The sequence below is a fragment of the Desmodus rotundus genome, chromosome 2 (genome assembly GCF_022682495.2).
Source record: "Desmodus rotundus isolate HL8 chromosome 2, HLdesRot8A.1, whole genome shotgun sequence".
Taxonomy (NCBI): Eukaryota; Metazoa; Chordata; class Mammalia; order Chiroptera; family Phyllostomidae; genus Desmodus; species Desmodus rotundus.
In genome coordinates this window covers 130,216,503-130,243,327 of record NC_071388.1, presented here as the reverse complement: position 1 = coordinate 130,243,327, position 26,825 = coordinate 130,216,503, and the positions used below count along the sequence as shown (strand labels likewise).

The 26,825-nt window shown below is 35.7% G+C and overlaps 1 pseudogene; it reads right to left on the bottom strand.

Moving 5' to 3' along the window:
• Nucleotides 1–604: 604 nt before the first annotated feature.
• LOC112313073 (band 4.1-like protein 2) overlaps nucleotides 605–26,825 on the bottom strand; it is a 66,805-nt pseudogene continuing 40,584 nt past the window's right edge.

Here is a 26,825-nt window from a genome sequence, read left to right as displayed (position 1 = left end):
GAATCTTAGCGTCCTTCTATAAAAACATCCACTTCATAAACATGTAAACATGAATTAAATGGGACTGTTTCTATAAAACAATTAGCACAGTAGGTGCTTAAAAATGGCATTTACTACCATTTACATCCTTAAAAATGTGCATTTCAGAAAATCTGAGGATTAACTAGATGTGGAGAAGAGCACAGATTCACTAGGACTGCTGGCCTCCTCCTAGTCACGTGGCGCTGAACTCAAAAGACGGCATATTCTTAGCTCATTAGGACAGTCTGTATTAGAAATTAAACAGCAGAAAATGGTTTAGAAAACTTTGCAATGTTCTCTTACAAGGAAGATTCCACAATATTCCAGCGCCAGGAAATGAGGGAGCCTTTCACCTTTTTTTCCTGACAGTTACATCTTTGCTACATTCCATGCTGTTTCTGTATCAAAGATGGAGACGGTAGGGGGCCCCTAACAGTCCAGACTGATGGCCAGCCCAGGGGCAGAAGTCTGACTGTCAGAGATGATACTTCTCACCCTTAGGATTGAGATAGAACTCAAATCGCAATTTTTCATTTAAAAAAAAATCAATAATATCTATGAGGGAGAAGGGAAACATTTCTCCTCAAGATTCTTCTTTCCTCCCTGGAGTTATTGAATTTTCATCTTTTGTATACTTTCCTGTAGCCAAATTAAAGACAAAAAGCAAACAAAAAGAATCTCTTGGAGTTTTTTTCCAGGCAGGCAGCTTTTGAAACAAACTGTCCATAGAGTAAACGACTGTTAAAATAAGTGTGTCACCTCCCATGAAGGGAGGCCACAGCCCTCGACGGCACTCGCCAGCACTACACGGGACCCAGAGAAGGCCTGCTAGCGAAGTCAGGATGCCCGCGCAGGTCAGGCGAGTCAGAGGACTCTCATATTCGGCAAAGATCTGATGACTGCCTTAAAGAAATTTCAAAATGCTGTTAAAAATCCAGCACCTGAGAACTAAGAAATTGAGAAATTAATGCTTCCGGGTAAATTTAGGGAGTATTGCCATCAGAGTCTAGAGGAAACAGCCTTGGTCCACTTCTCAGCTGCACCAGCTAAATGACCTTGGTCAAAAAATTAAACACTGAAGTGTCAGTTTCCTCAACTGTGAGACACACAGACACCATGTTCCTACCAAGTTAATACAAACTACAGACTATCAAAAAAATTATGATTGGCGTTAACTCATGTAATGTAAAGGGCTGTAAAGCAAGAATTTGTACTCAGCAAAAAAATCCCTTGTTTACTTCTTTATTTTAATACACATACAATTTAAAGTTAAAAATATATAAAATAAAGTAAAAACAAAAAGACAGTATTAATGTTTGCACGCACACATAAAATACACATGCAAGTCATGCCAAATCAACTGCTAAGTTGCAAGGAGTGATTACAATTGATGAAATTAGGCATCTTTTTTTAAGCTTTATTTGGAAAATCAGTATTTCTGTGTACATAGCTAATTGTAGGCTTTGGGTAAAATATTGGAAAACTCTATTGATCTCAAATTCTGTCCCTTAGAACTGTAGATGCCTGAGAAGTTGTGTCTGCCTTACAATAAAACGTATTTAGATAAAAATGAAAATTCTTGTCCTGGCTGGTGTGGCTCAACAGACTTAGTGCCAGCCTGCAAACCAAAGGGTCACAGGTTCGATTACCAGTTAGAGCACATGCCTGGGTTGCGTGCCATGTCACCAAGTTGGGGGCATGCGAGAAGTAACCACACATAGATGTTTCTTTCCCTCTCTTTCTCCCTCCCTTCCCCTCTCTCTAAAAATAAATAAATAAAATCATTTTAAAAAATGAAAATCCTTAATCATTTAGATTTTCCTTACATAACATTTTATCTCCAAATGATACTGTTGAACGTACTCAGATTTTTGCATCTGTTTGAAGAGTGGAAGTATACCAAAGAATATATTAAAATCACATGAACTGCCTGAAATGTCCAGAGACATCCCAAGATATTTCACATACTGGAGTGGTGGTAACAATGCAACACTCCTAGTCATTTAATAAAACCAACAGTGTCATAAGTCTGTCAAATAACTAGTTTGATTAATCAATATTTTCCAAATATCTACTACCTTCTATACGATGTGAGATATAGAATGATTGTATTAATTCTTGCTAACAAAATATGTAGGTTCCAGAAGACAAAGACACATCTAGCATGTTGCACATGTTACTAAGGAAAAACCTAACGAGCTGATCATCTTCATGACTATCTTGTCATCAAAGTCACACGAACACTGTGAAATATGTCTCCAGACCCCTAGTGATGGACACAGGCAACCACGCCAAGGCAGGGGATGTTGGTCAGTTAATCCTGAACCCTCAAATGTATCATAACTCTTATTTTCTTACAAAATAGCCATGGGAGGTTCCTCTGACCTTGTCAAACTTTCTTGTTAAATTAATGGAATCATCCTTCCCAATGAAAGCCATAGGATACCTGCTTGAGAGGAAAGAGAATTTGGCCTGCCGGCTGCCTGTCATGTCTGATTCACATTCTGAGTGAGCAAATAAAAGGCAATAGCCTTAGGTGTCTCCGACACAAGTAACAAAGCTCAGACTCCTGCTGCCAAGTCTGGCTGATTAGATTTATCCTCCTAGAACTGTGAGACTGAGTCACAGGTGTGAGAGGCTCCTCTCCACAGTTTAATTATATCCTAGTTGGTTAGAAACCAAAGTGTGCTGTAGAGATAACTGAGAAAAGAGATGCCAGAAAATTATTGTTTTTGAAGGGGAGAACAAGGAATGATTGTTATGACCTAAGTGCCCTACAAGATCATAAAAACACTTCAAAATGGAAAAACTGCATATATAAACCATAGACCAAGTATTGCAGAGCAGACAATAAAGGCACTAAAAGAAGGAGGCTCTGCCTTAATGAGAGACTATTAGCTGAAAGGCATATGCCCCAGGTTTTTCTTTCCAAATGGAAAAAGATATATGTAAAACGCTGTCATTATCAGAGTAAAAGAACTCTGTCCATTTTCCTTTTCATTTCAAGTGCTGCTGTCAAACGTACCCAAACTGGGTCTGTTAGCTTTCTGTTTGCTTTAGAGCCCATCTGCCATCTTGACCACTTTAAAAACACGCCATATCACAAGCGTCATTTTCCAATTAGCTCAGATGTTGAATCCAGTTCAATACCCTTCCCCCCGCCGGAAAAAACAGTCTTGCAGCTGTCAAAGCCAATTGCCAGGGACAAGGAGAATTTGCCTGATTTAAGAATTTTATAGTGTTTGTAAACTCTAGGATATTTTTTTTAATTTTTATTGTTATTCAATTACAGTTGTATGCCTTTTCTCCCCATCCCTCCACCCCACCCCAGCTGAACCCCCCTCCCTCCCCCGCCTTCACCCTCTCCCTTGATTTTGTCCATGTGTCCTTTATAGTAGTTCCTGTAATCCCCTCTCCTCACTGTCCCCTCCCCACTCCCCCCTGGCTATTGCTAGATTGTTCCTAACCTCAATGTCTCTGGTTATATTTTGTTTGCTTTTTTCTTCTGTTGATTATGCTCCAGTTAAATAAACTGTAGGATATTTACAACATCATTTAATTGCATAATCTATACAGAAAACACTTTTTTTGCAAACCCATAAATGATACATTTAAACATGAAATGAAGCATTTTCCTCTAAAATATAATACAAAAGTTAGTATAGGAATAAATTTAAAAACCATATGTATTTTTAAATGTTGATTGTGAATATCCTCAAAATAAACATAGCTGAAAACTTGTTAAAATGTTAGCATTACCATAAGTTAAGTATTCTTTCATGTGACAGGTTGCTGTAATTAAAATTTTCCTATGTTTATTGCATTTATAGATGCAATAACAACTATAGAAAATTGACATATTTTAATAATTTATATTGTAATTATATTGAATTTGACTCATGTACTCAAATTTAAGATCCTCAAAGTATTTCAGTGCTAAGAAAGTAGGATAAAACATTTATATCAAAAAAATTTTTCAATTAATAATATAACAAGTGGCCTAATTCTTACCTAAAAGAAGTTAACTTTTCTATTCCTTGTCTCTCAGAATTTCTCCACAAATTTAAGTATAACTCTTGTCCACTACTGTAATTTTCATTTTGACCCATGGGAACCCATTGAATTTCAATGCTAGGTTTAAATTTTTTAAGTATATTTTTATGAGAAAGCTTAACAAAGTAAGTACCATTGTATTGTCCACCTGGTATTATTATTTTCTTTATTTTTTACATATATTTTATTGATTATGTTATTACAGTTGTCCCACTTTCCCCCATTGTTCCCTTCCACCCTGCACTCCCTCTCCTACCAGTATTCCCCCAACCCCTTAGTTCATGTTCATGGGTCATACCTATAAATTCTTTGGCTTCTCCATTTCCCACACTATTCTTAACCTCCTCCTGTCTACTCTGTACATACCATTTATGCTTCTTATCCCCTGTACCTTTTCCCCCATTCTTCCTCCTCCCCCTCCACATTGATAACCCTCTATGTGATCTCCATTTCTGTGATTCTGTTCCAGTTTTAGTTGTTTGTTTAGTGCGGTTTTGTTTTTGTTTTTTGGACTTTGGTTGTTGATAGTTGTGAGTTTGTTGTCATTTCACTGTTCATAGTTTTGATCTTCTTCTTTTTCTTAGATAAGTCCCTTTAACATTTCATATAATAAGGGCTTGGTGATGATGAACTCCTTTAACTTGACCTTATCTGGGAAGTACTTTATCTGCCCTTCCATTCTAAATGATAGCTTTGCTGGATAGAGTAATCTTGGATGTAGGTCCTTGGCTTTCATGACTTGGAATACTTCTTTCTAGCCCCTTCTTGCCCGTAAGGTTTCTTTTGAGAAATCAGTTGATAGTTTTATGGAAACTTCTTTGTAGGTAACTCTCTCCTTTTCTCTTGCTGCTTTTAAGATCCTCTCCTTATCTTTCATCTTGGGTAATATAATTATGATGTGCCTTGGTGTGTGCTTCCTTGGGGCCAACCTGTTGGGATTCTCCGAGTTTCCTGGACTTCCTGGAAGTCTATTTCCTTTGCCAAATTAGGGAAGTTCTCCTTTATTATTTTTTCAAAAACATTTTCTATTTCTTACTCTTCCTCTTCCCCTTCTGGCACCCCTATGATTCAGATGTTGGAATGTTTAAAGTTGTCCCGGAGTTTCCTGAGCTTCTCCTTGTTTTTTTAGTTCTTGTTTCTTCATTCTGTTCTGGTTGAATGTTTATTTCTTCCTTCTTTTCCAAATCGTTGATTTGAGTCTGTTTCCTTCCCATCACTGTCGGTCCCCTGAACATTTTCCTTGATTGCACTTTTCATAGCCTTCACTTTATCCTCAATTTTGTGACTGTACTCAACTATTTCTGCGAGCTTCCTGATTACCAGTGTTTTGAACTGTGCATCTAATAGGTTGGCTATCTCTCCGTCACTTAGTTGTATTTTTCTGGAGCTTTGATCTGTTTTTCATTTGGGCCGTATTTTTTTGTCTTGGTGTGCCTGTTATGTATAAGGGGTGGAGCCTTAGGTATTCACCAGGATTGGGCAACCCATCCTGCTGAGTTGTGGAGCTGCATGTGGGGTAGGGGTCAGAGAGGGAACAATGCCTCTTGCTTGGCTCTTGGGTGACTTTCAGTCACTTCCTCTGCTACCCATAAGCAAATTGGGCCCTTCTGGTGCTGATTACCGGGTGGGTGGGTTTGTGTACAGTCTAGGACCCTGTGGGTCTCTCCAAAGAAGTCTGCTGTGAGACTGGGAGTTTTTCCCTCTGATGCAAAACCCACAGGATTTTTCAGTTAGAGGTTTTGAGGCTTTATCTACCCACGCTGGAACCCTGGCTTGCGTGGTCTGTCTTGCTCCTCCTTTGTTCCTCCCTGTGTGTCTACACACAAATGTGGGACTGCCCAGTCTACCAGCCACAGCCTCACCTGCTTGGGTCCTCCAGCAACTGACTTGCCAAGACTTGCCAAGACTTGCCAAGTCTCTTGACTTGCCAAGAGTCCTTGCCTCCCTGGCTGTCCATCTCTGCCCCTCCTACCAGTCTGATATAAGTATATATTGTGAAATAAATACCACAAATGGTACATGATTACCTTTTGTGTGTTTGATGTGAATATTTAAAATATACTCTATTAGCAATTTTAAGTTTATTATACAGTATTTTTAGCTATAGACACCATGTTGTACATTAGATCCCCAGATTCATCTTATTCATCTTATAACTGGAAGTTTGTACCTGTTGACCAGTATTTCTCCACTTCCTCCCACCCACGGCCCCTGGCAACCATGATTAGATATTGTTTTTATGAATTCTTTTTTAGACTCCATAAAAAGGTGATATCACATAGTATTTTTCTTTCTGTGTCTGGCTTATCTCACTTACTATATGCTTTTAAGATCCATCCATGTGGTCAGAAATGGCAAGATTTCCTTCTTTCTCATGGTTTAATAATATTTAAGTTTGGCATACTTGTTTATTTTTGCTTTTCTTGCCTTTGCTTTTGGTGTCATAACCAAAGATCCACTGTCAAAACCAATGTCAAGGAATTTTTCCCTATGTTTTCTTCTAAGAGTTTTACGGTTTCACGTTTTATATTTGTCTTTAATTCATTTTAGGTTAATTTATATGAGTGATGTGACATAGGAATTCAATTCATTTTTTTTGCATATGATTATTCAGTTTTCCTAGGCTATTTATTGAAGAGTCTGTTTGTTCCCCATTCAGTATTCTTCCATCCTTTGTCAAATATTAGTTGACTGCAGTCAGAGGGATTTTTTCTTTTCTCTCACTCTTCCATTGTTCCATGTGTCTGTTTTTATGCCAGTTCGATACTATTTTGATTACAATAGCTTTGTATAAATACTTTGAAATTAGGAAGTGTGATCTCTCTAGCTTTGTTCTTCTCAGAGTTGCTTTGGTGATTCAAGGTCTTCTTTGGCTCCATATGAATTTAAAATTGCCTTTTTTCCTATCTTTATAAAAAATGCCATTGAGATTTTTTAAATTTTATTTTTATTGTTGTTCAAGTACAGTTGCCTCCATTTTCTTTCCACCACTTTCCCTACCCTCACCTCCCACCCTCACTCCATCCCTCATTTGGTTTTGTCCGTGGGTCTTTTATACATATGACTTGACAACCCTTCCCCCTCTTTCCCCAGTTATCATCCTCCTCCCACCCCTCTGGTTACTGTCAGTTTGTTCTTTATTTCAAAATCTCTGATTATATTTTGCTTGCTTATTTGTTTTGTTGATTAGGTTCCACTTACAGGTGAGATCATATGGAATTTGTCTTTCACTGACTGGCTTATTTCACTTAGCACAATGCTTTCCAGTTGCATCCATGCTGTTGCGAAGGGTAGGAGCTCCTTCTTTCTTTCTGCTTCACAGTATCCCATTGTGTACATGTACCATAGTTTTTTGATCCACTAATTTACTGATGGGTATTTACGTTTCCTTTTAAGCTACTTTTACTGCATCCATAAATTCTAGTATGTTGTGATTTATTTTAATTTTTTCAAGGTTTTTTATTCTTTATTTATTTGACTTGGTTGTTTCAAAGCATTTTTTTATTTCTGCATTTTTGTGAAATTTTCACTTTTTCTCCAGTTTTAGACTTTTAGTTTTATACTTTTGTAGTTAGGGAAAATACTTGATGTAATTTCAATCTTCTTGAATTTGCTAAAACTTGTTTTGTGGCCTACTATATGATTTAACTGGGAGAATGATGCATGTTCACTTAAAAAAATGTGTATTTTGCTATTGTTGGACGGAATGCTCTGTATATGTATGTTAGGTCCATTTGGTTTAGTAGAGTATAATTTACATCCAATGTTTTCTTATAGATTTTCTGTCCAGATGATCATTCCATTGTTGAAAGGAAAGTAATAATACTACTATTATTATATTGTCTATTTCTTCCTTACATTTGTTATTATTTTCTTAATATTTTTAAGTCCTCTAGTATTGGGTGCATAAATATTTACAGTTGTTATAACCTTTTGATAAGCTGACCTTTATCATTTTGTAATGACACTTACCATTATATCATTATAAATCTAGTAAGTTAAAGTCTATTTTGCCTGGTATAAGTATAGGTACCACTGGTCTCTTTTGGTCTCCATCTGCATGCAATATATTTTTCTATTCTTCCACCTATGTGTGTCCTTCAAGTTGAAGTGAGTCTTTGTTAGGCAGCATATAGTTGAGTCTCCCATTTTTATCCACTCAACTACTCTATCCCTTGATTGCAGAATTTAATCTATTTAAATTTAAAGTAATTATTGACTGGTAAAGACTTGCTAATGCCATTGAAATAATCTTTTTTTCCTGGATGTTTTGTAGTTCCATTTTTTTCTTGCTATCTTCCTTTATGAGTACATAATTTTCTGTAATGGAATGCTTTGATTTTTTTCTTTTATTCTTATCTGTACTAAGTTTTTCTTTTCCTTTGTGGTTACCATGAGGCTTATATAAGACACCTGATATATATAACGGTCTGTGTCATACTGGTAATAACACCTAAACTTCAGTTACATACAAAAACTTTACACTTCATTCTCCTTTTCATGTTTACAGTGTCACAATTTAACTAGTTTCAAATTGTATTCATTTAAAAATTATTGTAGCTATAGTTATTTTAATACTTTTGTCTTCTACCTTTATACTAGAGTTAAGTAATTAACACATCACTATATTACAGCATTAGAGTATTCTGAATTTCACTATATAGTAACGTTTACCAGTGTGTTGTATATTTTATATGTTTTCATATTATTAACTAACATTCTGTACTTTCAGCTTGAAGAACTCCTTTCAGCATTTTCTGTAAGACAAAAATAGAGGTGATGAACTTCTTTGGCTTTTGTTTTTCTTGATGTCATTTCTGAAGGACAAATTTCCAGGTCAAGCGATTCTTGGTGGGCAGTCATTGTCTTTCTTTTCTTTCTCTTTTTTCCTACCATTTTGAATATATCATCTCATTTTCTTCTGGGCTTCCAGGTGTCTGCTGAGAAATCCACTGGTATCTTACAAAGGACCTGCTGTACAAAATTATTTTTCTCTTGCTGTTTTAATTTTTTTCTTTTCTATTTTTTATTGTTGTTCAATTACAGTTGTCTGCATTTTCTCCCCACCCCTCCACCCAACCCCAGACAAACCCACCTCCCTCCCCTGCCTCCACTCTCCCCCTTGGTTTTGTCCATGTTTCCTTTATAATAGTTCCTGAAAAACCCTCTCCCCACTATCCCTTCCTCATCACCCTCTGGCTATTGTTAGATTGTTCTTAACTTCAATGTCTCTGGTTATGTTTTGTTTGCTTTTTTCTTTTGTTTATTAGGTTCCAGTTAAAGGTGAAATCATATGGTATTTGTTCTTCATGGCCTGGCTTATTTCACTTAGCATAATGCTCTCCAGTTTCATCCATGCTGTTGCAAAGGGTATACGCTCCTTCTTTCTCTCTGCTGTGTAGAATTCCATTGTGTAAATATACCATAGTTTTTGGGTCCACTCGTTTGCTGATGGGCACTTAGGTTGCTTCCAGTACTTGGCTATTGTAAATTGTGCTGCTATGAACATTGGGGTGCACAGGTTCTTTTGGATTGCTGTTTCAGGGTTCTCAGGGTGTAATCCCAGCAGTGGAATTGCTGGGTCAAAGGGCAGTTCCATTTTTAGTTTTGTGAGGAAATTCCATACTGTTTTCCACAGTGGCCTCACCAGTCTGCATTCCCACCAACATTGTACTAGGGTTCCCTTTTCTCCCCATCCTCTCCAACATTTGTCTGTTGATTTGTTTATGTTGGCCACTCTGACTGGTGTGAGATGGTACCTCATTGTGGTTTATATTTGCATCTCTCTGATGTCTAGTGATGCTGAGCGTCTTTTCATATGTCTCTGGGCCCTCTGTATGTCTTCCTTGGAGAAATGTCTGCTCAAGTCCTTTGCCCATTTTTTAATTGGGTTGTTTGTCTTCCTGGAGTGCAGTCGTGTGAGTTCTTTATATATTTTGGAGATCAGGCCCTTGTCTGAAGTATCATTGGCAAATATGTTTTCCCATATAGTTGGTTCTCTTTTCATTTTAATGCTGTTTTCTTTAGCCATGCAGAAGCTTTTTATTTTGATGAGGTTCCAAAATATTTTGTTTATTCTTTCCTTTATGTCCCTTGCTTTAGGGAATGTGTCTGTGAGGATGTTGCTGCATGGAATGTCTGAGATTTTCCTGCCAATGTTTTCCTCTAGGACTTTTATGGTGTTACAACTTATATTTAAGTCTTTTATCCACCTTGAATTTATTTTTGTGTATGGTTTAAGTTGGTGATCAATTTTCATTTTTTTGCACGTAGCTGTCCAGATCTCCCAACGCCATCTGTTGAAGAGCCTATTTTTACTCCATTTTATGATTCTGCCTCCTTTATCAAATATTAATTGACTGTAGAGACTTGATTTTATTTCTGGGCTCTATGTTCTGTCCCATTGGTCTATGTGCCTGTTTTTATGCCAGTACCAGGCTGTTTTGATTACCGTGGCCTTGTAATACAGTTTGATATCAGGTATTGTGATCCCTCCTGCTTTGTTCTTCTTTCTCAAAATTGCTGCAGCTATTCGGGGTCGTTTATGGTTCCATATGAATTTCCAAAATGTTTGTTCTATATCTGTGAAATATGTCATGGGTACTTTAATAGGGATTGAATTGAATCTATAAATTGCTTTGGGTAGTATGGCCATTTTGATGGTGTTAATTCTTCCAATTCATGAGCATGGTACATGCTTCCATTTGTTTGTGTCTTCCTTCATTTCTTTCTTCAGTGTTGTGTAGTTTTCTGAGTATAGGTCTTTTACCTCCTTGGTTAGGTTTATTCCTATGTACTTTCTTTTTCTTGGTGCTATATCAAATGGGATTTTTTTCCTGATTTCTGTTTCTGATGGTTCATTGTTGGTGTACAGGAATGCATCATACTCATTGGACAAAAACTTAGAGCTTTCCCACTAAGATCAGGAACAAGACAAGGATGCCCTCTCTCGCCACTCCTGTTCAACTTAGTACTGGAAGTCCTAGCCACAGCAATCAGACAAGAAAAAGAAATAAAAGGTATCCAAATTGGAAAGGAGGAAACAAAACTGTCCCTGTTTGCAGATGACATGGTAATATACATGGAAAATTCTATAGACTCCACCAAAAAACTACTTGGCCTAATAAATGAATTTGGCAAAATAGCTGGATACAAAGTCAATACTCAGAAATCAAAGGCTTTCTCTTGCTGTTTTTAAATTCCTCTTTGTCTTTTATTTTAGACAATATTATTATAATGTGTCTTGAAGATGATTATTCATTTTTGGTTTGAAATTTTGAGGTGACCTGTTAGTTCATGAATGAGGTTGTGCAAAACTCTTCTCATATTTGGGAAGTTTTCAGTCACTATTCTTTAAATAAGATTTCTTCCCATCCCTCCCCCTTCTTCTCCTGGGACTCCAATAATTCACAGATTGTTTCTCTCAATGGTACACCAAAATTTACACGTGCTATTTTTATTTTAACTTTTTAAATTTATTTTTATCTTTGTTTTCTGACTGGATATTTCAAAGTCTTATCTTGTAGTTCACAGATTTTTTCTGTGTAACCAATTCTAATATTTATGCTCTCTATTGTATTATTTCATTTCATTCATTTTATATTCAGCTCCAGATTCTATTGGTAGTTTCTTATGAGTTCTATCTCTATTAAATTTTTATTTTGTCCATGATTTTTTTCTGATTTAATTAAATTGTATTTTTGCTTTCTTGTAGCTCATTGAGCTACCTTAAAATAATTATTTTGAATTCTTTGTCACATAAATTGCAGATCTCCATATCTTTGGAGTCAGTTACTAGAAAATTATTGTGTTCCTCAGGTGGTGTCATATTTCCTTGAAGTCCCTCATTGCTGTCTTTGTTCTGACACATCAGTTACTTCTGTCAGTCTTTACTGGCTTCATTAAAGCAGCAAATCTCCAATATTCTTTTTTCCAACAGTATAATGGAACTTCTCTGCTTGCCTCTTGAATTTCCACAAAGGCTCTCTTGTCCACTGGTAATTTGTTTATAATTCAGTGTTCTCTAGGAATTCTGGACCATATCTGGGAGGAATTAAGGCTTATGAGCTACTTAATAGGCCTACAGTCAGGATCAAAGCTGTACGCCTACTACCCAATACACTAACAGATGAGACTCTACCTGGGTCTATTTGTGTATGGTGCTGTTGACAGAACCAAAGCCAGATTGGCTGTACCTGAGTCCTCAAGGGTACAGAGATGCTTCCAAGTTCATAGATAAGACCATGGTCAGTTTGTCAACTTCCTGGATAAAGATCTCTCTTTCTAAAATAGCCCTCCTCATTCCTGGACTGCGCCAGATTTCCAAAATCTACTAGCTGTATCCCACAGCTCCTACAAAGGTAACTGTCTATGGATAGATGCCAAGTTACTATTGTTGATGGGTAGATATGAGAAAGGATGTTTTATTTGGCCATATGGCTGACAGCACTCCTCAGATAGAATGCTTTTAAATTCAACTTCCAATGATATAAAACTGCATTAATATTATCCCATGGCCTTGATACTAAATTTTTGGCTATTGGGACAAGATGTCAATGAGGACAATGGGTAAAACCAAGCCAAAGGGCCCTCAGGGGATGCATGTTGCTTCTCAGACCCCCATGAATTCATTCTGTGTAGTGCTAATAATACGATACCTAAAGTACTGGAAATGGCACACTCTGCCACTGTCAATACGACCATCGTTTTTCATTTCAGTTTAACTGACCTTAGTTAAGTTTATAAGTAAATATGAAACAGAACTTTTCCAATCAAACTAAATCATGGTATATTGTCAGAGACATGACTATATAAATTGAGAAGAATCATCATAAGTTATATAACCAATCATATAGTGGGTTGTAACAAGCTTAATTGTGAAGTTAGGTATATTTTACGTAACATTGCATAGCTTAGGTATGCCTAAAACTTCAGCTTTTCAAAAAACACCTTGTAGAGTGATAGTGTTATTACTGTGGAATTTTTATTGTTCAAAATAGTTTCTTAACTCCTTTTGGATTTTCCTGCAAATCCACTTTACATCCAATGCAAGAAATGCAGCCCTGTTATATTTTAATCACATCTAGATATTCAGTCATCTGTCTGTTTCCCAACTTGATCTCTCATTTTATTAGAAGAAATAGCCTTAAAGTTGTGAGCAATTTTCTATAATCAAATTCACTCTTAATTATTAAAATAATTGGTATCCTTGATTGTAAAATCTTCTTCACTATATAGTTTAGGACTAAAAGGATGGAGCAACAAAAGACAGGTGACAGTATATCAGTTGGTCTTCACTGTTGCCCATTTAGAGCCTGGAATGCAAGAAAGAAAAACTCCAACAACACTGGTTTCTGTATCAAGGACAGTACAAAAGGAAATACCTGTTCTGACATGTCATTTAGAAAATAAAGACTAGAAGGAATTTCCTTAACTCTCTTCTAGATCTATTATAACCCTGTACAATGAGAAGAGTTCAGCTTCGAATCTCCTGGGGGAGTGTTTCTCAGAATTCCCATGAATACAGCAAATGCTTCTTCTACACTGAATTAAAGACTGAGAGTTTAAATGAGAGAGAGGGACTCAAGGCCTCTGCTGTTTCCTTGTTTCTATTATAACCAACAATAGAGTTTAAAAACATAAAATGATTCATGAATTCTAACACACATAGCTGCTTCTCTAACCTCTTTACAAGAGAATAAGAAGGCCTTTTATTCCATGCTAATCAGGTCTTCCTCTATGGGTTGAAATTGTTCCTTGATAATTTACAAAGAGAATGACAATTCAAAGAGATAACTCCTCCACAAAAGAGGACTATTTTGAAGTTTTTACAGAGTATTCAGCCCTGGCTGGTGTGGCTCAGTGGATTGAGTGCCGGCCTGTGAACCAAAGGGTGGATGGTTCAATTCCCAGTCAGGGCACAAGACTGGGTTGCAGGCCAGGTCCCCAGTTGGGGTTGTGTGAAGGGCAACCACACATTGATGTTTCTCTCCCTCTCTTTCTCCTTCCCTTTCTCTAAAAATAAATAAATAAATAAAATCTTTTAAAAGAGTATATTCACATTTATTATAACATCTTGGTATTATCTTTGATCATTTTCAGGCACTCCAAAAAAGGAAATCCCTACGTCATCAAATATGCTGTCATTCCAAAAGTGGAAAAAATCTTGATGCAGTAATTGTAAAAAGTATGTGCAATACAAGAATTTCCAAATAGTTAGAACAATAGAAGCCTCATGGGACTAAAGAGATTTCTAAGGTGACTTTTATTGGCAATGAGAAAGAGGACAATTTTTAGAAGATCTATCATATGACCTCATATTGTGTCTGTAATAGCATTTAGTTAAAGCACTATTGCTGAAATCTCAGTTAGTGGCACGGGATCATTTTGTGGCTTCATATTTGGCAGTGAGCATGGTCATGCTCTGAATGAAAATGACCTCTGGCTCTCTCCTAGCATCAGTTGGGGATGCAGAAAATGAAAATAAACTACTTCTTGTACTACATTTGTACAAAGTTATAACATTGAAATGTCAAAATTTCCTAAAGAGATACAAAACAAAATTTTGAAAGAGATGAGTTTGGTCTCATAGTCTCTCCTGAAAAAAATAAATAAATAAAAGATAGACAGACTGTAGGTAGTGATAGATAATCTACCACACTATTGCCTCAGAGTATTTACATTATAAACTATTTCCAGACTTGTCCCCACTCCATGGAGTTCTTTTTCTCCCTAACCACTTATTTGTTGCGTATAGTCTATGTGCCTGGTTTTGTTGTATAAAATATGTAGAAGTGCATTAGACCAAAATGTTATTGAAAAATAATATGACTGCATAAAATTGTTGCAAATATGTGAATAAGAGCCTGAGACTTAAGAGGATGACTTCCAGAGACAAGTGTAGTCTTAAGAAAGATGATTCCTATGCAATATTGCTATTGTTTGATTGCAGAGAAATAATTACAGAAATGTGTACTGTCCTTTCTACATTCCTTTTAACTATCCAATTTCCTCCTGTCCACCTGGAATCTAAGATAGCATCTTATCTTAATGAGAGAATCTAGGATAACATCTCAATGAGATAAGGTCAGAATGAGAATTTAGTTATTATATAAAAATATTTAATATCTAAATCTATTACCAAATTTATTCCCCCTGTAGGGATATTTGTATACAAATAGAAAGCTATTCTTAATCCTACCTAAAAGCTGCCTATTGAGAAGACTTTATGAAATAAGAAACTAAACAGTGAATATTTGGTAAGAGAAGTGTCTCTCTGAACTTTCAAAAGTATTTTCATTTTAGACACAAAAATTGAAACACAAAAAATAAAAATTCAGTAAAGAGTACCTACTGTGAATTGGGCACTTTTGTAACTTATATAAGGCTCATAAAAAGAATAGAAAACATTTCTAGGCTACCTCTTTGAAAGAGGATCTCAAGCACAAAACCTTCATGAATATGCAACACTGTGCCTGTTGCTAAACCTATACGGGCATCATTTCTTCATCTACAAAACAGGGGTGATATTATTACCTAAAGCATATATTTGTGAGTGAGTCCATTAATAGTGTGTTGTCTGGCACATAGTAAGGACTCAACGTGTGATAAAGTGAAAAGGAGGAGGAATATGCCAACAGGAGGTGGGAAAGGAATAGTAACAAGTAATTGTTCCAGGCAACCCTACCAGAAAAGAGTGAGGCCATTAATACATGTACAAGATCCCTCTTTGTCCCACTCTTGATCAATCTGCTCTCCTTCCTCAATTCTGATTCCACTGATTCACAACCTTAGCTACACATTAGAATAACCTGAAAAGCCTTAGAATCCTGGTACCCAGGCTGCATTCCAAAGCAGTTAAATCAGAAACATTGGAAATGCAACCCAGGGAGTAGGATTTGTATGTCCCCAAAGGTGATTCTAATATGAGCTGAATTTGAGAATAATTACTTGGTTCCATTTTTCATTATCAGAATCTTCACCATCACCAACTGAGAGTTTGCTGGCTCTGGTTTAGCACTCTATATGCCCATTAAATCTAAAACATGCTGGAAACTTTTTTTTAAACATGAGCATGTTCTTTTAGCAAAGGAGAAAAGGATGTATTAAGACAGTAGTCCCCAACCTTTTGAGCACCAGGAACTGGTTTCGTGGAAGACAATTTTTCCATGGACCGGAGATGGGAGGATGTTTGGGGGGTGATTCAAGTGCCTTACACTCAAAGTCACCTCCTCCTGTGCAGCCCGGTTCCTAACAGCCATGGACCAGTATTGGTCTGTGGCCCAGAAGTTGGAGACCCTTGTAGTAAGACACATAGCTTTAGACTTCCTGGCATTGTTCTCAATGGTAGCCTTATTTTCAAAAGAGAAGACAAGTTATCCCATAACATGTTGACTCAGAAATAAAAACGTTTTGACCTCCTTGGAGAATAGTATACGACATGATGAGGACCCGAAGTCCATCTGATCTTAACTGTTTATACGCATTTCCAGAAGGCAGAAGATTCGAATTCCACATCTATAAGGATTTTTTTAGTGCCCCTTCTGTAAGCCTTTTCTGGACAACTAAAATGCTTGAATGGAAAGTGGCTGTTTATGATAAAATTACGTGCTATAAAATGCACTTGTGAAATTACACTACCAAACAGGAGTTTTAGAACCTCCTCACAGAAATGCCACATGCAAATTTTTGTTTTGCTTGATGCTGATTTGAGTGAAATTTATGTCTCTCATCAAAGAAATACAAATAAATCTAAGTTTTGAAAAAAAGTTTAAAAAGAAAAAAAATTACCTACCTGAGCATGAAAAAAAAGATTTATATTTTCTTACCACAAAGGAGAAATGGTTACAATTATGAATGAGCTCCTTAAGGTAATAAATGAATTTTTCACATGATGTTATTTTTTACTAGCTGTTATAATCATTTTCTCCTTATTGTGTTCTCCAACTTGCCAATAACAGCATTTTAACATTCTTATGCAACAAGCTATGCTCTGCTATGTGGCCTAATATTTCACTTTAATATCCATTCATTTTCAATAGCTTGGACTCTCTGAGGCCTTGCAGAAGCACTCTGTCTCTCGTGAGGTGTCAGTTTAAGTGTGATGTATTATTCAGCTTGGTAAAGGAGGTGTAGCCATTCATTGGCAATCATGGAAATCACGGGAAAGAAGTGTACAAACATCTGGGACCTGAATGTCATTTCACTGGCTAATAGTGTCTGGGTTTTGCCAATGGATCTTATTTAAAGTGCAGGACACTATTTATAAATTTTTAAAAATCTTACATAACACAACTAAAAAGGTGTTCTGTTTCAATTACAGTGTTGTGCATAGAACATAAAACAAAGTCCCCAATGTGACCTACCGATACTTCTGAAGCTGGCTTCACAGGGAGGCAACCAGGAGCACCTGGCATGACATGAATCCCATGCTGTTTCTCCTGTTCACAATCAACATGCTCAGTGTTCACACTGACTGACCTAGGTGAATGTCCAGGCTATCATCTCCACAGGAGAAAACAGAATTGGAGAGAGTTAAAATCACAGGCTGTGGGCTCAAATACCGGAGTCAAAAACTTGCCATGTGACTGTGGGCAAATCCCTTAACTGCTCAATGCCTCAGCTTTCTTGTGGAGTACATATCATTATTGCTTAAAATATTTGCCAGCCTTTCATTGGAGAAAATTATACTTTCTTATTCCATTGTCTTCAGACTTGGATATGTGTTTTGCTTTGTCCAATGACATATAAGTGGAAGTGGCATGAGCCACTTAAAAGCATTAAGAGCCATGTCATAGCTCCACCATGATCTCTCTTCTCTGTTTCACGAGGCTCGGAATGTCCTAGATGGAGGCTGTTGCTCTACCTGGTGGCATGGAATAGGACTGCTACCCACTCTGGCAGACACATGTGAGCAAGAAGTAAATCTGTAGACATAAGCCCAAACTGACTTACCCATCTCATATATGATGAAGGTAATAATAGAACTTAAAAAACTAGGTTGTATGAGCATTAAATGAAGCATACCCATTAAGTTTTTATAAAGTGTCTGATACATGGAAAGCATTCAATATTAGCTGTTGTTATTATTAATGTCATGAATATATCGAAGTCCAAGATGAGGTTATAATGATGATGATACTGGCCCTTTACAAATCCGATGTTTTTATTCCTTCCTCACAAAAAGTCACAGACTTCAGTTATGTTGTGTCCTGCTTGTCCACATGGGAATTTCTGGTCCTGTTTTATGTATTTGCTGATTAAACCATTTTGGGGACTGTGTAGAGGTGCCAGATTTAGCATATTAAAATTCAGGATCCCTAATCATGTTTTCATTCCAGATAAACAAGGAACACTTTTTATGCAATATTTGGGACATAAATACATGCTACTTTTTTCTGAAATTCAAACACAACTAATTTCCTATATTATATTTATAGTTACCATTTTCTGGTCTGTTTCTGGTCTGATAAAGTCACATTATGCTTTTTGTCTTTAAACTTTTGGATCCCAAAATATATTAAAAAATAACATTTGAAACCATAGACATATTTAGTTATAAAAATTTAATTTTGTCAGAATGGTGCAGTGAAACAAACACTGGGTCAACAATCAAAATATTTAGGTTTTGGTCCAAGTTCTATAACTAACCAGCTTTGCAGTCTTTGATCAGCTATTTTACTTCTCAAAGTTTCAGTTTTCTCACTAGTAAATCAGAAAAGTTGGATTTAAAATAATTAAGATGTTATTTAGTTTAAAATTTTTTTAATCTTCAAAGAAAAAATTAAAATAAAAATTTTCTATTTAAATTGTGTTATATAAACTTTTCTATATAGAAGGATATATGATCATGCCAATAAATCTTAGGACATGTGATCTGTTCTAGTTATTACACTTAACAACTGCTTATATGAGCTTTCTCCATGTCAGACTTTATAAATATCAACTTGATTTAAACTTCATACTTACTCTATGAGGTAGATATTAAATATCAATTGATTTAAACTTCATAATCATTCTATGAGGTAGACATTATTAATATCTCCATTTTATGGATAGAATTGAGACCAGAATAATTAAATAACTTGTTGGGATCATACAACATGTGTAGAAACCTCACAATTTGAATCCCAGTAATCTGGCTCTATCTTCTCTGTGGGAAAACATCACATACTCTTCACCTAAGCATAAAACTAGACAAATAAATAATGAGGGCAAGCCTTCAATAATAATTAAACTTGATGGAAAGGAGAGTGGATAAATTCTAGTTTGAACAACTGACTGCCAGTATAATTGAGTCTCTTCAAGTGACAAAGAAGTACCCAGAGTTACCCTCTGTTATAGGTATTAAATAAATGTTGGCAGGTGAACATGTCAATCAGTTAGTAAGAAAGTTTTTAAACTGGGCTGATTTCATCCTCAGAGTTTTTAATCTTTTAAGTAAAAATTTTGAAATTGTGTACAACAATTTTGCATTAAAAAGTATAGATTTTCATATACAATGATGGTATAAATGAGTTTTTGAAATTGCTCAAAGGGGTGCCTATTTAGATTCAGTGCCCATCTTTAATTGCATTTGAGACATGAGCAATGGAAACAGTGGACACTAGTGAATAGTTTTGTTCTCTGCCTTGGCCTATAAGATCAGTGAATGAGACCCTTAGCATCACAGCCTAGTTATTCCAGGCATCAAAGGTCAAACGTACTATGAGATTGTGTTATAATGCACACATATATATGAGAACACTCATAGAACAGTAAAGCAAGATTATAGAATTTAGGAGCACTACTGTGGGGTACACAAAGGTAGCAAATAGAGGTGCATTAGAGTAAGTCAGCATTACTTTGGAAATAAAATTAACTAAATTTCTCATGATTTTATCTGGTAGGATAGGTATCATTCTGTAAGGAAGTGCATATAGGGCTGTTGATCCTTGAGGGTTCACGGGAATACCGCAAAGGGTCTGCAATCCATGTATGTATTAAAGATTATTTGTATCCTGAATACATTTGGTCTCATACACATTGTTACAAAAACTTACCAAATTTATTTGAATGCTATTGTGGTTAATAAAACAAAAAGTAAGGATTTTAGAGTGTTTTTGGAAGTTATTTCTTATTCTTTTTTTTTCTCAACCCCTGGATACAAGTATCATGTGGAGATCTGACAATTCTCTCCTAAATAGATTAAGAAACAGGACTCAAAAGCACTTGATATTAAAGCTATTTTGTACAAGGTCTGTTCTGAGACACTTCAAGTAACCTTTGTTCAAAGATAGTCCCCAACACAGGTGTTTGAAATTTCACCATCAGAGAACTTCTGTTGCTTTAAGCAAACCCTGACATTCTGGGGACTATCAAATTTAACAGGCTGTGCATTTTCCTCAGAGTCGGACACACACGTCATAAAGTATAGATTTTGTTCTCCTAACAACTTTTAATAGGTTGTTATTATATGACCCATTTCACATCTTTTATTTTAAGAATCTGTACATGGATGTGTGTGTATATGTCTGTCATAATTTCCTCAGAATGTGCTTTCCAAATATTCCAGTGTTTATCGACAATCTCACACTTTGTAAGAAATAAGAAACTGACACTTTGTCAAGTGGTTAACAAACCAATTTCATCAAATGTTACTAAATTCTTTAACATCCTTGAAGGGGTAGCTGTTAGTACTCTGATTTTATAAGAAAAAAGAAACAGATGTTGTGTCTGGCCCAAGTTCCTGCTGGCCACGTGGCAAGAGTCAATGTTTGACCATAGCACTGAAGTCTTCCCGCGATAATTTGGCACATGAATGGTGAAATATGGCCCACTGTCTAGTTTTTTTATGACCTGAAATCTAAAGATAATTTTTATATCTGTAGCTGATTACATGACTACATGCATAATATCATAATATCGGGTTTTTTCTCTTCATTCAAAAACTCAAAAGTATTTACTACCTAGCTCTCCACAGAAAGTTTGCCAGCTCTTGATTTTAGGCCTTCAGAGCTTTGCATGGTGCTGCCATTAGTGATACAATGTGAGCCACATCTGTAATGTGTGATTTTCTAGTAGCCATATTTTAAGGTAAAAATAAGCAGATTAATTAATTTTTAAATGCCATAATTTCAACATATAGTCAATAAGAAAAACAATAAGGTCCAGATATTAAAAGCATTTTGTCCTCACAATTCCTCTTTTTATTATTAAAGATGTTTTACCATTTTCTCCATTAGAACTTTAGCACTAAATGGGAAACAAATTTAGCGTTATGATTTCCCTGTTATCACACTATTGTTACATTTTCTCTAATGGGCAATGTTTTTGTTACTATTATTTTCTGTCAACTTCAATTCATATTAAATGGATAAAAATAATTTTATTAATATTCTTTAAGTTGATATTTAAGTTTTTATAAATAGAAAATCTATTATCTTCTTTTTTATACTTCTTAAAAATTTTATCAGATTTACTAGACTCCATGTGTGCAACTCTGTAATACATCAGTTGAATTCTGCATTGTGTGCCCACCACCCGAAGTTGTCTCTTTTTGTCACCACGCAGGGTGGGGCAAAAATGTGTCTACAGTTGTTTTTATGGAAAATAACACAATAATTAATACATTATAATGCAAGAATAAACTGTGTTTTTTGTGCTCACAACCATAAACTACTTTTGCCCCACACTGTATTTTGATTCCTTTTACCCTTTTCTACCCCACTGTCTTTCCCTCTGGAAACCACGTAGTGTTGCCTGTGTCCATGTGTTTTTATTTGTATGTCTTATTTGTTCATCGGTTGCTTTCAGTTTTATATCCATCATTGGAGTGAAATCATATGGTTCTTGACTTTTTTGTCTGACTTAGTTTGCTTAGCATAATATTTTCAAGATCCATTCATGTCACAAATGGCAATATTTCATCTTTTCTTAGAGCTGACTAGTATTCCATTGTATGTATGTTCCACATCTTCTTTATCCAATCATCTATCAAAGAACACTTCAGTTGTTTCCACAAATAATGCTGCAATTACATGGAGTACATATATCTTTACCAATGAATGTTTCCAAAAAGTTGGAGTAGATACCCAGAATAGGGATCACTGGTTCAAGTGGTAGCTCTATTCTTAAAATGCTGAGGAACTGCCACATTGTTTTCCATAGTGGCTGTACCAGTTTCCATTCCCACGAACAGCATGTGAGGGCTCCCTTCTCTCCACAACCTCTCCAACATTTGTTATTTTTTGTCTTCTTGATAATAGCCGTTCCAGCAGGTGTAAGGTGGTATCTCATTGTGTTTTTGATTGGAATTTCATAATAGCTAGTGAAGTTGAGCATCTTTTCGTTTATCTGTTGGTCATTTGTATATGTTCTTGGGAGAACTATCTGTTTGGGTCCTCTCCCCATTTTTTCATTGGATTTTTTTTTGTTGTTCAGTTGAATGTGCTCTTTATATATTTTAGATATTAACTCCTTATCGAAGGTGTCATTTGCAAATGTCTTCTGCCATTTGGTTCATTGCCTTTCTGCATTGTTGATGGTTTATTTTGCTGTGCAAAAGATTTTTTATTTGATATAGTCCCATTTATTGATTTTAGCTGTTATTTCCCTTGCCTTTTAGGTCAGCTTAAAAAATTCTCCCTAAAACCAAGATCCATAAATTTAGTACCAATGTTTTCTTCTTAGTATTTTATTATTTCATGTTTTATATTTAGGTCTTTGAATCATTTTGAGTTAATTTTTGCGTATAGTGACAAATAACAGTCCAGTTTCATTCTATTGCATGTGGCTTTCCAATTTTCCCAGCATCATTTATTGAAGAGACTCTTTAGTCCATTGTATGTTTTGGGCTTCTTTGTCAAAAATTATTTGATCATACATATGTAGGTTTATTTCTGGGCTCCCAAATCTGTGCTATTGGTCTGTGTCTACTTTTCAGCCATACCATACTATTTTGATTGCTCTCACTTTGTAGCATAATTTGAAGTCTGGGAGAGTGATACCATATTTCTGGCTTTGTTCTTTGATTTTGGTGTTTGGGGAAAGATATATAAAGCTCATCTGTCACTCTCTAGCCCTTTACTATAAATTTTTCATAGCACTTGTCACATGTTCATTGTATCTATATTATAAAATCTCTGTTGGTGATGTTTGTCTGATCACCAATGAAATGTAAGCTCCATAATAGCAAGGATCTTTTAGGTCTTGTCTTCTACTATATTCTTAGGGCCTCAAACAGTGGCAGGCATACAGCTGATGTTCAAAAATACAGTTTTGGACAAATGAATTATAAATAGTTTCATATATATAAAGCAAAATTTCTGAGTATAGTAACATAGTAAGGCATTAGCACCCTGGTGTGAATTGATTTATTCGATCATCAATTGGCATAAAACTCTGGACTCACTGAACAAGAACAGAGAGAACTTTGGGAAAAAAGAAAAACAAAAATTGACGTTGGCAGATATCTGCTTGGTAATTTTTTCTAGACCTAACTAGCAAAGTAAGTTACAAAAGTAAAAGATTCTAATTTTAACATTGGTCTCTCATTTTTACAAGCTGCGGGCATCGATTTTAATTAGATTAACAATATTTTCTACCACCACTTCCTTCAGTAGAACAGCAGGTGAGTGAGAATAGAGTTTTATTTTTTTAGTTTATTACATTCACCAGCTATTTTTCTTTCTAAAATTTCTGTCCGCACTACATGGTAAAGTTAGACTAGCAAAATGGAAGTTATATTACAAAGCCCAAGAGAAAAGCCTTGAGAACTTCACAAAACATAAACTTTAGTTTTCATTACATCCACCAGCCTGCAGTTTCACCTAAAATTCTCTAACATCCTTGGAGACCTTTTAAGTGCAGTGAAATGCCTGCCTCAGGTAAAATTGGCAACGCTTTAGAAAAAAGGTTTTGTATGGTGGTTTCTAACTCTTGTAGGATTTGAAAAGTACATTTTTCCTTGTCTTGAAGATTTGTCTTATTAAGATAGTGTACCCCCTTGGAGTCAATATTACTTTTTCAATAGTTCAAGCTTGCAATAACACTATTTTTTGTGAGGAAGTCTGGAGCATTTTCACTTAGAATAGAATGATGCTATTTGAACAAATATTATTTCAAGAAATTGTAGATTTGCAATTTCTTGTAGAAAGAGCCGGCCAGATGTTTAGCACACAGCTGAGCTAAAAAGAAGGATAAGAGAAAGAAAATGGTGAGCCTATAGACAGCAACGCTCTATAGTGACAGTCCCTTAAAATGGTGCCCACATCAATGCTAAATCTCATTTTAGCATTTTCTTTAGGATTCTCTCACTACAGCTATTAGGGACATATCTGAATTTTTCTAAAACAACAATAGAAATCATATAAGAAGTAAAAATTACCAGTTGTGTAAGCAGTTTGTTCAGACTATCATAGATTAAATCCATCTAGATTAACAGAGAGATTTTTAAGAATCTGTGGATTCAAATTTTTTAAGTATTCATGATACCATATATTTATGATAATATATGAATTTTATGTATATGAAAGCATTTATTCATTAAGCTTATATCTTATTAAAATAAAACTTTGGATACTGAATCACAGTTAATTGATGCATATACATATATTTATATATTTTATATACATGAACAGAACACTACTAAAATAAATATAAAGGAGCAAATGTTAATAAATTTAAGCACAGATAAAAATACAAGCACTCATGGGATTATAATTATAATATTCTAGTTTTTATGACAAAAACATTAATGAAATCTTCAGGTGCAATATCCACTACTATACAGTCATTCATAAATGTTTTATTTACATTGTAAACCACAATTGGTGCTGCTGAATACTTTCTAAATGTAGAAGTGATTGTCCTTTTTCATACTCTGTGACCTTCTATAATCCCAAGTCACTTCACATGTGTTCTACACCCTATACTCAGTCTCTCGGGTCCTTGATGTGCTTAGTTCCAATAAATATCTCCACTGTACTTCAGTGACCCCTTGGATCTCTTCAAACACTGAAAATATTCCATCTTAGAAACCTCAACTTAAAAATGAACTAACAAGTAGAGTAGAGACAGACTCAGAGAGCAGGCTGACACTGTCAGGGTGTGGGGAGTGAGGGCCTGGGTGGGGGCATAAAGGGATTGGGCAAAAATGAAACAAAAGAGAAGAAGCTCATGAACAGCGACAGCAGTGGCACGATCGTCATGGGTTGAGGGGAGGGGTAAAGGAGTGTATAGGGGATAGACGGTGATGGAAGGAGACTTGACTTGGGGTGGTGAACACACAATACAGTGAACAGATAATATGTTGTGGAATTGTGCACCTGAAACCTGTATAATTTTGTTACCAGTGTCACCTCAGTGAATTCAATAAAAAGGATAAAATGTTAATAAAATAAAATAATAAAAATTTCAATATCTTAAAATAATTAGAATGCATGGTATTCCTTAGGAAACTGTGCAATTAATTTCTTAATTTCATCACCATTAATCTGCCTTTCTTTTCTTTTCTCTCAAGTGAGGATCCTAAGGTAAACCCTGTCTTGCCAGCACATTCCATTTCCTTATTCCTTTCTCCTCCCATTGATTCAGACCTAAAAATCCTAGAAAATCATCAACCATGCACCCTCCTTCTGAAGCCACGCCTATACCTTATGCATAGCTGGAGGAAACTACAGAAATTGGGCAATTTGCCCCACCAAGACTATTGATATCTTGAGCCATCTGGGTGTCCTGTGTTGTTGACTAGTCCAAGTTGCACACGACCAGTTCCATTTACCATTATATCAAGAGCCACTGTAATAATTTACTTCATTCCTTTGAGTCCCTTGCCTGCCTTTCTTACCCTTAACGTGATACTCTATAAGTTACAGAGAGAATAGAGACCATCATATAAATGCCCTCAAGTTCATGCCCCTCATTTACAAATTGTTGCTGAGTGTCTCCTTACATCTTTACCTCTAATATATTATATGAAAGGAAAATTGTCTTGCCTATGTGTTGAGATATTCCTTTTTCACTTTTTAGGATGTTATTTTACATCTCTCTTATTTTTCCCTTCTCCATTGGCTCCATATACTATACTTCAACATATAAACATATTTGTGCTTCTTTCACCATTTCATTGCAGTGCTGCCTTAATCTTCTCAGAGCCCAGGTACTTACTTGTTTCTTCAATAAATGTTTATTGAGAGCCTTATGTGCTAAACATTGGATTCTTAGCAACTTTTCCTTCAACCATATTTTTAAAGAGTGGTCTATCTTGAATATTTTCCTTGCATCTAGTCATTTGTATATCAACCCTTTAAAACTATACTTTGGCCTCCACTATACCTCTGAATTGTTCTGCCAAAGATGATCAACATGTTGAACACCTTTCAATGTGTTTGTTATATGCTTTGTTGAGTTGACATCATCAATTACACATTTGTCAACATCAAGAAAAATTCCTCTCTTCTTCCTTATAATTCTCTATTCACTCCTTCTCAGTTTCTTTTTAACCTTAAGTTCTTAGATGCTGATGTTTACCATGATCTTTGTCTTGCATACTTTTTCTCCTCATTTTGCCACTCATTACAGCCAAAACTTTTAACACTATACCATGTGTGGTTAGGTATTCCAAAGCTATGGCCCCACTCAGGACCTGTCTCCTTAGTTCCAGGTGTTATTTCCACTATCACAGCATTCAAACTTAAAATTAACATCTTCCACTTTTCCCCCTAATTTGTCCAATGGATAGCTTATCCAATGAATAGCACAGCCAGAAATTG